Genomic DNA, 9,925 nt, shown 5'->3' on the forward strand with positions numbered 1-9,925 from the left:
CGTTGTGTTAAGGTCGTTGCACATTGCTGAATATATGTCGAATACTGTCGAATATAGGAGCGAATTTCGGAGCACGTAAATAAAGAAATCAACCTCACGTTATGTCAATCACGTTTGCACTCTGGCGCCTGTTTCGTTTTTGTTTTCGGACCACTGGGTTTCTTGCTCTCTCTTTCTCTCTCTCTCCTTGCCCTGAAAAACGAATTTCGCAAATACACAGCGGCGTGCAACCAGCTTTAATCATTATTATTTTAGTTCAGGAAGGAGGCCTAGGAAGGAGGACTTCCTCGGCGGTACGAACGTTGCGTGGTCGCCATGGGAACTGTCACTCAGATATACGTGTGTTCGGCAGTTGCAGGGAAACGAGGTGTTAAATACCATGATGGTGTGAGGGGTGCAAAGTATGTGTGTGTTACACACACACACACAGAGAGAGAGAGAGAGAGAGAGAGAGAGAGAGAGAGAGAGAGAGAGAGAGAGAGAGATAGATAGATGGCAGAGGGAAAAAGAGATGGAGAGAGAGAGACATGAATGCAAGAGAAAGAGAACATTGTTCATTATAAGAGATAAAAAGTCGATAACCCTGGATGGATCAACCATTTTCAGAGTATTTTAACCATATTATGATCCCTAGCGTTCTTTATACAATTGCAGCCGTGCAAGCTCACAGTGTGTCGTGAGCTTGGAGACAGCTTAGGCAAAGAGGTTTGGTTTAGAGCCCTATTAGAACCCTGTTCAAAGAAATACAGCGCTTAGGGCAGAAGTGGTCTTGAGCCCTGTTCAGACTGCACATAAACAGTGAGACTCACATCGCATCTAGATACAGTAGGTGTGGTTCTCAACCATGATTTTTGGGAAGTGACAATTTATAAATTGCTGCACTTGACTTTCTTCTGTGGACTTTTAAGACCTTTTTAATACCTAATCAAAGCAAAAAAATAAATAAAGAAAAGAAAAATGGCCATTACTGCTTCAAAATTAGCCTAATCAACCAACTATATGATAAAAGCTGGTCAAACATTGGCCGAATTGTCAAACAATAAAAAAGAAAAAGGCAAACATTTTGAAAATGGCCAATCTACAAGCATCGTGAGCTTGTAGATCTTTTAGGCCAGACATTGTATTTTAGGCTGGATCCGTGCTGCCGGTCTGAACCACGGGCCTTTGGTACACCATGTCTTTCAATGACAGACAGCCCAAAAATAACCAATCGGTCCATCTCGGAACATTGAAATTCATTAATTCAAACGCAAAGTCACGCCGTTAATTCAAGCGCAAAGTCACGCCTTTAAATACACACAGAAAAATAATGGTTCTTAAATGGTTCTTTAAAAGGCTATATGGTTCTTTGAAGAACCATCACCTACTAAAGAACCATTTTATTTAGCAAATGGTTCTTCAGGATCCTCATATGGTTCTTTGGGATTTAAAAGGTTCTTAGGCCTATGAGAGGATGGTTCTTTGGGATTTAAAAGGTTCTTAGGCCTATATGGGGGTTACAGTATGTATTTTGCAACTGTAAATTATAATCTACATAAAACAATTACAATTTTCAATGTAGGCATTCAGCAGATACGGAGATGGAAAGATTTATAAAAAAAACAATATCCTATAAAATTGTCTTAAAGGAGGAATGTTTGGCCAGCAGGCAGGCTTACCTCTGATGTCACGACTCAGCCATAACCATGCAGCTACACCCAAATATGAAGTGTTGCATGTCTAACCTAAATATGTTGTCATGGGATCAGGTGCAAATAAATCAGTCTGCTCCATATATGGGTACAAAAGGTAGCATGCCTTTATATGGAGATATACTGATGGCATCAGGGAGATCTCCTTATATGGGCATATCAGTTGGCTTGGTGGTGCAACATAGGTGTGAGCGGCCATTTTGCTGTCATATAGATTTCAGAAAATATGCATATACATTATTATAAACCTGGAGACATCCAGTCCCTAATCATGATTATAATTATAAAACATCTGATTCTGTCAAAACATATTTGAAAAACTGAAACATTTATTTATTAAATATATAGGATAATATCATTTTATATAATATATATTTTTAAATAGGCCTGTCCTTGACAGGTGTCAAGAATCTAATGTTTTATCATGGTCATCATGATTCACCATGACCAAACCTACTGCTTACTGTTTTAAACCTGTTGTCCCCATAGAGTTATAATAAGAAGGTTGTCCCCCCCCTCTCTCTCTCACACACACACACACACACACACACACACACACACACACACACACACACACACACAACAACAAGCTCGCGCTGATTGTTGGCCCCGCCCACTTCCTCCTTCTGTTCTCCACTCTGAAGTGATTTACTGCTGCGTCATCTAAACTCACCTCCTCATCTGTGGACAAATTTAACTGACAATTTTCGGTTTCAACTCCAGATTAATCTAACAGCTCTTCAGTTTTACCTTCATTCTGTAAGTAAAGTAAGTTTTTTTCGACTTTCAACATGTTTTAGTTGACGTTAGAATGTTCCACTGCCATCATAACGAGCAGTGGTTACATTTGTTTGTTGTGACAGCCAGGGCAGAGGGAAGAGACAACATTACTGTTGATTAGCTGTTAGCTGCAGCTGCTAATTCAATTGACTGTTAGCTGAAAGCTAAGAAGGTATGTAGTTGAACTTTTGATGTAAACTAGCATAAAAGTCAAGTTTAGTTGTTGAAGGCATTTTTAGTGGTGTGTGTCCTGTGTTATTTAAATGACAGGTCAATGTGTTTAAAAAGAGGGGGAAATTGACTCTGTATTTCCTTACAGAACGTGTAAAGGGATTTGCTGGCAGCGAATGAAGACGAGATGGGCTGTGAGAAAGCAAAGTAAGTTATCCTGTGTGTGTGTGTGTGTGTGTGTGTGTGTGTGTGTGTGTGTGTGTGTGTGTGTGTGTGTGTGTGTGTGTGTCACATCCACAACACAAGATAATGGCACAAAATAATTAAATGTCAGTAGGCCTATCATGTAAAATTCTGTTTTTAGATTATATGTCAATGGTGAAATCGATGTTTGACAAGTATTGGACTAATGTTAAATATAAACATTTTGCTGACCCTACTGTACATTAAAGGAGAACTTCACCACTTTTCAACCTAACTTCATTTAATTGGTCCTCACTAATGTTCATGATAAAATAACAAAAATCATAGAACTCCGTCCGTCTACCAGTGACATCCTCGATAGGGAATCAAAACAAATAGAAACTAGGCTTTCTATTCTTGAATTTCTATTCTTGAAAAGTTGCAATGTTATAATGGAAGGCATTGTTCTCACTATAATAAAAATCTAAATATTTAAAAAAAGAATCTTCCAAAATCTAAATATTTAAAAAAAGAATCTTCCAAACAATGATGTCATTGGTAGATGGATTTCTGAACTGCCCACAGCCCTCCTATGAGACACAGAGTAGAAACAAAATTGTGAACATTAATGACGATGGGTTGAAAAGTGGTCATCATCATCAAAAGTCGTAAGGTTTATGCAGTATAAGATGACTTCAAAGGTTTGCAGTATATGCAATTCCAAAGTCAATTTAATTTACTTTTTAAAAGAATACTGAAATGAACACAGCATTTCTTTTTTATTATCATTTCAAGAGTAGCTTCCGCTGCCAGGAAGGGTTCAGAGGTCAGCACTGTAAGCTGGGTAGCAGTGACCGTGTGGAACCAGAAGGGCAGTCGTCCCTGCTGAGCACGAGAGCTGGAAGGATTTCAGAGAAAACATCCTCGACTACAACGTTCTGCATACAAAAGGTATTGGCATAAAAGTACCATTTTCAGAATCATATAAAGTATTTGTATCATGGCATTGGATGTTGGATAAAGGACACAGACCCAAAAAGGGCTGAGAAATGCACTAGATGCATTGAAATCAGATTGGAGCAATCTGTTTCCTCAATTGTAATTCTAAATGTAAACAGGATAATAGATGCACTAATTGTGCATGCATGCACACATGAATCACATACAAGGTTCATTTTAGTATTGATGTCAACTCAGAAACTCAAGCTTAGAAAGACCGCTTTGTGGCCCCAGAAAGAGAAAGTGAACATTTAGAACAGTAAGACTAGGAGGTGCTGTTATTCCTAGCGTCTCCACACAAACTTACTGCTAACCATTTTCCATTTTGTATGAAAAGGATAGAATTAACTATCTTAAATGTGACTAACTGAACCTCCCCCTTCTTCAGAACGCGTACGACATCAGAGCAGAAGCGTCCCCTGTGCTCCAGCCTGTCCCAATCGTCCACTCAAGTCCTCCAATGGCTCCTAGGAGGATGTGCACCCGGCTGGCTTCTCCTGCAGCAGCTCGGGCGCCCCGTACCTCATTCCCCACCACCATCACCACACGGCAAACAGCAGCTGCACTAGTAGTGACGCTGCTTACGGCGCCAACGGAACCGGCCACGGCACGAGCGGGGACGTGAACGACGCCGGCTACGCGGATGTCGCCCAGGCAGGACGGCAGTCCCACGTCGACTTCAAGAGCTACGTGGCGCGCACTGCTTCAGCAGTGTTGGGATTGGAAGTCTCATCAAAGATGATACACAACCAACAGTCAGTGACTTGTCCCTTCAAGAACTTCCACTGAACTTGCAGGCTCATTTTAAGAACTTGCTGTTGATGAGAAGCTCTGGAAGAGTAAACGCATTCTTTTGAACTCTGTCAAATATGCGGCTGGAGCCTGTATGAGGTGGACTTGCTTTGGATTCTTCTTTTTTACTTGCACGGCACTTAAGAGTTTTAAATATATTTAAATGTTTTGAAACTGTTGTACTGATGTTGAATTTTGATTAAATGATGATTTGATTAAATTCAATGAGTTATAACTAATTGTGTTCATCTTTTCCAACAAATCTGATATATTTTAAAGTGTAATGAAACATTTATTACCCTAAGAAACACTTTTTTAGCTGAAAGAATATTTTTTAGCTGAAGAACCATTTTTTAGCTGAAGAACCATTATAAATTTTCCTTTTCCAAAAGGTTCTTCAGAGAACCTTTTTTTACATGGTTCTTTGAGGAACCAGAAACGGTTCCTCAAAGAACCATTTTTTGATGGTTCTTTGAAGCACCTTTAATGGTTCTTTATCGAACCATTCGAATAAATGGTTCTTTAAAGAACCATGGCGAAAAAGGTTCTTTGTGGAACCAAAAATGGTTCTTCTATGGAATCACTCTGAAGAACCATTTTTGGTTCCAGTTGGAACCTTTTTTTTTCTGTGTGTAGGCACCAGACGACATGCAACACTGAGAGAGCGAAAAGGCAGAGAGATAGAGAGAGTCAAAGACATTGATCAAACATTGTCATAGAGCAGGGGTCTTCAACAGGGGGTCCAGGACCCCTATAGGGGTCCTCAGAGTTACTACAGGGGGGCCGCCAAATGTTTGTAATTTTAAATTAACAACTTGAACCCACGCATCCCTATTCTGAGGAGAACGTTAGCCAAAAAATAGCAGATCTACAAGCTCTCAACGCCTCGTGCTGCGAAGCGTTGAGAGCTTGAAGATCGGCTATTTTTGGCAAATAGGTTTGGTGTAGCGGCAAAAAAGATCAGACCAAGTACCGAGTGACAGGTCAAGTTAACTAAAAACACGAATCCAACATAGACTGATGACAGTGCTGTCAAACAAGTCTATGTTTCTAACTATGAAATCGATGAAAATCTGCATCACACATTTATACGTAGAGGGGGTCCCTGCTTCATCTCTCTCTCAGCTAAGGGGTCCTTGGCCTGAAAACGTTGAAGACCCCTGTCATAGAGAGAGAGAGAGAGAGAGAGAGAGAGAGGGGTGTGTGGGAGTGTCATTTGCACAGTGAGTGAGTGAGTGAGTGAAGTGCGGTGCGGTGCGGACGCACATGATTGGAGCCACAGACCAGCGCTGGTGATGGAGTCCATGAACAGCTTCTGGTATTCAATAATTAAAGGGCTCTGGTGGATACAGTGGCCTCTGTGTGGCAAGCAAAGTCTCCCCGAACATAATGAATGTTGGCACAAGCTACACAGTAATGGCCATAGGCAATGGCATTGAACTGCATGTCTGTCTCTGGCTGTCTCTCTGTGTGTCTCTCTGTGTGTCTCTCTCTCTCTGTCTCTGTCTCTCTCAGTTTAGTTTAATGTCCACACAGTGGAACAACGGGTGGTATTTCTTTGTTTAAAAGAAGACAGACCACACAAGACCAGCACTAACTCTCTCTCTCTCTGCCTACCCATCCATCTCTCTCTCTCTCTCTCTCTCTCTCTCTCTCTCTCTCTCTCTCTCTCTCTCTCTCTCTCTCTCTCTCTCTCTCTGTCTCTCTCTGTCTGTCTCTCTCTCTCTCTCCTATCTCTCTCTCTCTCGTCCATCCACCAATGTCTATTTATTTATCCATCTACATCTGCACTGTATTTGCTGCACTGCAGGCGCTTGTGTGTGTGTCTTTGTGTATGTGTGTGTGTGTGTGTGTGTGTGGTGGGGGGGGGGGGTGTACAGTAGATGGCTAATACTTTTTATCTCATTCTTTTCAGTGCCTCGTGTCAAAGTAAAGTTCACACTCTCGTTGCTCGCCCACTCGCTCTCTCACACAAGCGCGCGCACACGCACGCGCGCACGCACGCTACACTCCCACACATACAGTACAGAGAAAACGGTCGCCAGGGAAACTGAATTGAGAGCTGTGCTTGTGTGAGTGGCACATGCGCGCGCGCAACTGTGCGTGTGTGTGTCTGTGTGTGTGTGTGTGCAACCTTTTGTGTGTGTGTGTGTGTGTGTGTGTGTGTGTGTGTACTGCAGGGATACTCACATAGCGAACAATACAAAAATGGCAAGGGGCCCGGGGGGGTGTGGGGGTTATGGGGCAATTGCATTTTAGCATGAGATGGTACAGTATAATGAAAGCGAAGGCATCCGTCCATGTTGGGGTCAAAGTGCTGGTTCTTGGCATCAACCTTTCGGCGCTTGCTGAGGCTCATCTTTGCTGCTGCTCTGAATGAGCGCACACATGTAGTTTCCCCTCCCTGGATGATATCATGTAATAGTGTATTGTAATTAGGCTAATCGTGAAAAACCAAAAGAAATATTAATTGGTGGGCCGGTCAAAATTGTGCCACGGGCCGGAACTGGCCTGGCCGCGGGCATATCATTTTTTTTCTTTTTTTATCCTGAAAAGTAACAGCATTGGACTCGTGAGGTTTCGGACTGTACAGAATAGTTTTTTTGTGCTGCTGCTGCTCGCGTGATATCTCGGGGCTAGCATGTGCAATCGTGTGTCTCTGTCTGTATGTGTTATTGCAGTGTGTGCGTGCGTGCGTGTGCGTGTGTCCTCCCGTCAACCTCCTGTGCACTCCAGACCCCCATGGCACAGGCGGTTAAAAGCTGTGCTCCTCTTCTGGGAGTGTTGGAAGCTGGCGTAGCGGTAAAAGCGTCGCCCCCTCGCCAGCTCCCCCTGCCCACGGCCGCCACCACCAGCAGCAGAGTGAGGTCAATGTAGGAGTGAGAGACAGAGAGGGAGAGCAGTGGCGTCAGTACAGCAAAAGCTAGGGTATGGCAAAGATGGGAGTCCTCATGGAAAAGAGGCATTACATTTTGTATAACACGGTTCTATTGTGAAAATAGCAGATCTACATGCTCACAACGGGATCAGCTATTTTCACAATGTCTGAAAAAAACTTTTTTTTTTCTTCTTTTTTTTTACACAGGTTTCTAAGGTTTCTTGGGCTGGATATGGCAGCCTGGAACGGTTGTTCAAGTGCAGCTAAACTTAGCATGTTAGTAAACGTGCCACAATTAACAAGAATGCATTGCACCTGTGCAGCTGACCTGCGGAACCTGGGAATATACCATTTTGTCAAGCTGGGAAGAATACAAGTGTGGAGAATATAATCATAATACCATTTGTAGTTATTTTACTGTAATTTAACAACATAATAACATAACATAATATAATAGTAACTTTTATTTTCCCCCCTGGACCCAGAGTATGCCAGCTGCATACCCCTGCCATACCCAATTGACGCCCCTGAGAGAGAGAGAGAGAGAGAGGGAGAGGGAGAGGGGGAGGGAGAGGGAGAGAGGGAGGGATGGCTGGAGAGAGAGAGAGGGGTCGAGAAAGGACGATCGAGGAAAAAACAATGAGCCGAAACGACTAAGACGGATTAGATGGATTGGACCGGGCATGAAAAAGGAGAAAACAGTGAGAGGTATCGAACGGAAAAGAAGTCCACCGTGGCTGCACTGCTGTGTGAGGCTGAGGCAGCGTCATATAATAATAACGTGCGGTGTCCCACAGGGCTCTGAGCTCTGACCCCTCCTGATTCATGAAGAAAGAACGCAAGGCGAGGGGAGTTTAGGTGTATAGCACATTTCTTTATTTTTTGCTTTGTTGCCCCTTTTTCTCGTTATGATTGATTCCTCCCCACACCCACTTTTGTGTTGTCACTGCTGTTGTATCCTACTGACTCACCTGCCAGTGAGGACCCCCACCGGGAGGACGTAGTGCCTTCCACAACCTCTGCGGTGGTCAGTAGAACCTTTTACCATAGTTCTTTGCATAAAACACTAAGCATTAAACACTTGAACCCCAGCAATACCTATTGGGGGAGGGGGAGGTTTTTGAGGGACACACCATGTAGCGGTTAGGTTAAATAATAATCACACCTACTGTGAAGTGAGCGGTGCTATTTATTATTCATTTCATTAAGCGTCCCGCGAAGCTTGGCCAATGAGACCTTGGGTGTATAACAAACTTTGAGCACTTTTTGCCAAGATGTAGGCCAGATGTAGGCCATGCTTCAGAGCTCGGACAAAGCCAGATGTTGGAGCTTAGCTCCTTCCAGGAGCACCACTCAAAAACAGAGACATTTAATTTCAGTACACTGGGAAAACACATTCAGTTAAAGGCAACGGCAAACAGATGACTCTGGGTTAAAGGCAGCGGCAAACAGATGACTCTGGGTTAATGAAGTAAAGTAGACATGTTGTCAGAGATGACCTGGACACCTGGATGCTTCACCCTGTAGAGCACAAGGTTAGAAATGTATTTTCATGCCCTCAGCCACTCTGCGCTTTATAAAGCAACGAGTAGGTATTTTGAAATCAATCTTTTTGACAGAAAGGGCCGTGCTAGTGGCAAAGATCTAAGAACAGCAGGGAGAAGGTTCTGTACCCTCAGGGGCGTCACAAGGGAGGGGGGGGGGGGGAGTTGGACTGAGTTACTAGGGCCCAAGGTGGAGGGGCCTGGAATTATTTCATACTTTAGTTATTGAAAAATAGCAGATATACAAGGTCACAGCGCGGCACCGAGTGCCGCGCTGCGAGCTTTGAATATGTGTCTTTTTTAAGCAAACATTTGTACCTCAAATTTTGCTTCTGGGGGGTCCCTGGAACTAAATATTTTGAGATGGGGGTCCGCGGCCAAATACATATCATTTTGGGGGTCCTTCACGTGAAAAAGTATGAGCACCACTGACATAGACACATAGTTTTTTCAAAAAACCTTAGAAGGATTCAAAATATTGAAAAACTTTTTACGATTTTTCAAAAATAGCAGATCTATGCGAGCTTGTATATCTGCTATTTTTCAATAGTTGAAGCACAAAATAATTGAAGTGAATCCTTGTACCCAGGGCCCAGAATTTGGTGCGACACCCCTGTGTACCCATCAGGATTCTCTCGCTCAGGTAGTTGCCACGGACGTGTGTTGAAAAATGTTGGAAGCGGCGGCGCTGCTGTGTCTACACCGCTTCGGAGCTGTCAGGGAGATGTGTGTCTGCAAACAGGCTTTGACGGGTTTCTCTCCCCCAAAAACATGTCACTTGTGGCGCCTCCACTTTGAGCGGTGGTGGAAAAAAGCGCTCAAATGCTGTGCTCAAGTAAAAGTATCAATTCTGCAATGTAGAAGTACTCCGTTACAAATAGAAGTGC

The 9,925-nt window shown here is 43.2% G+C and overlaps 1 protein-coding gene and 1 long non-coding RNA gene across 2 annotated transcripts in view; both read left to right on the forward strand.

The window, feature by feature from the left end:
* pde2a (phosphodiesterase 2A) overlaps window positions 1-9,925 on the forward strand; it is a gene marked incomplete at both ends in the record, with an annotated part of 381,434 nt that overhangs the window by 170,148 nt on the left and 201,361 nt on the right. The gene's annotated exons all lie outside the window — the stretch shown is intronic.
* LOC308290331 lies at window positions 2,759-4,749 on the forward strand. Its single transcript, XR_013962281.1, has 3 exons — window positions 2,759-2,849; window positions 3,621-3,776; window positions 4,213-4,749. It is a non-coding gene; the product is annotated as an uncharacterized lncRNA (long non-coding RNA).

This window comes from Nannobrachium achirus (genome assembly GCF_963921795.1).
Source record: "Nannobrachium achirus genome assembly, chromosome: 8".
In the NCBI taxonomy this organism is placed as follows: domain Eukaryota; kingdom Metazoa; phylum Chordata; class Actinopteri; order Myctophiformes; family Myctophidae; genus Nannobrachium; species Nannobrachium achirus.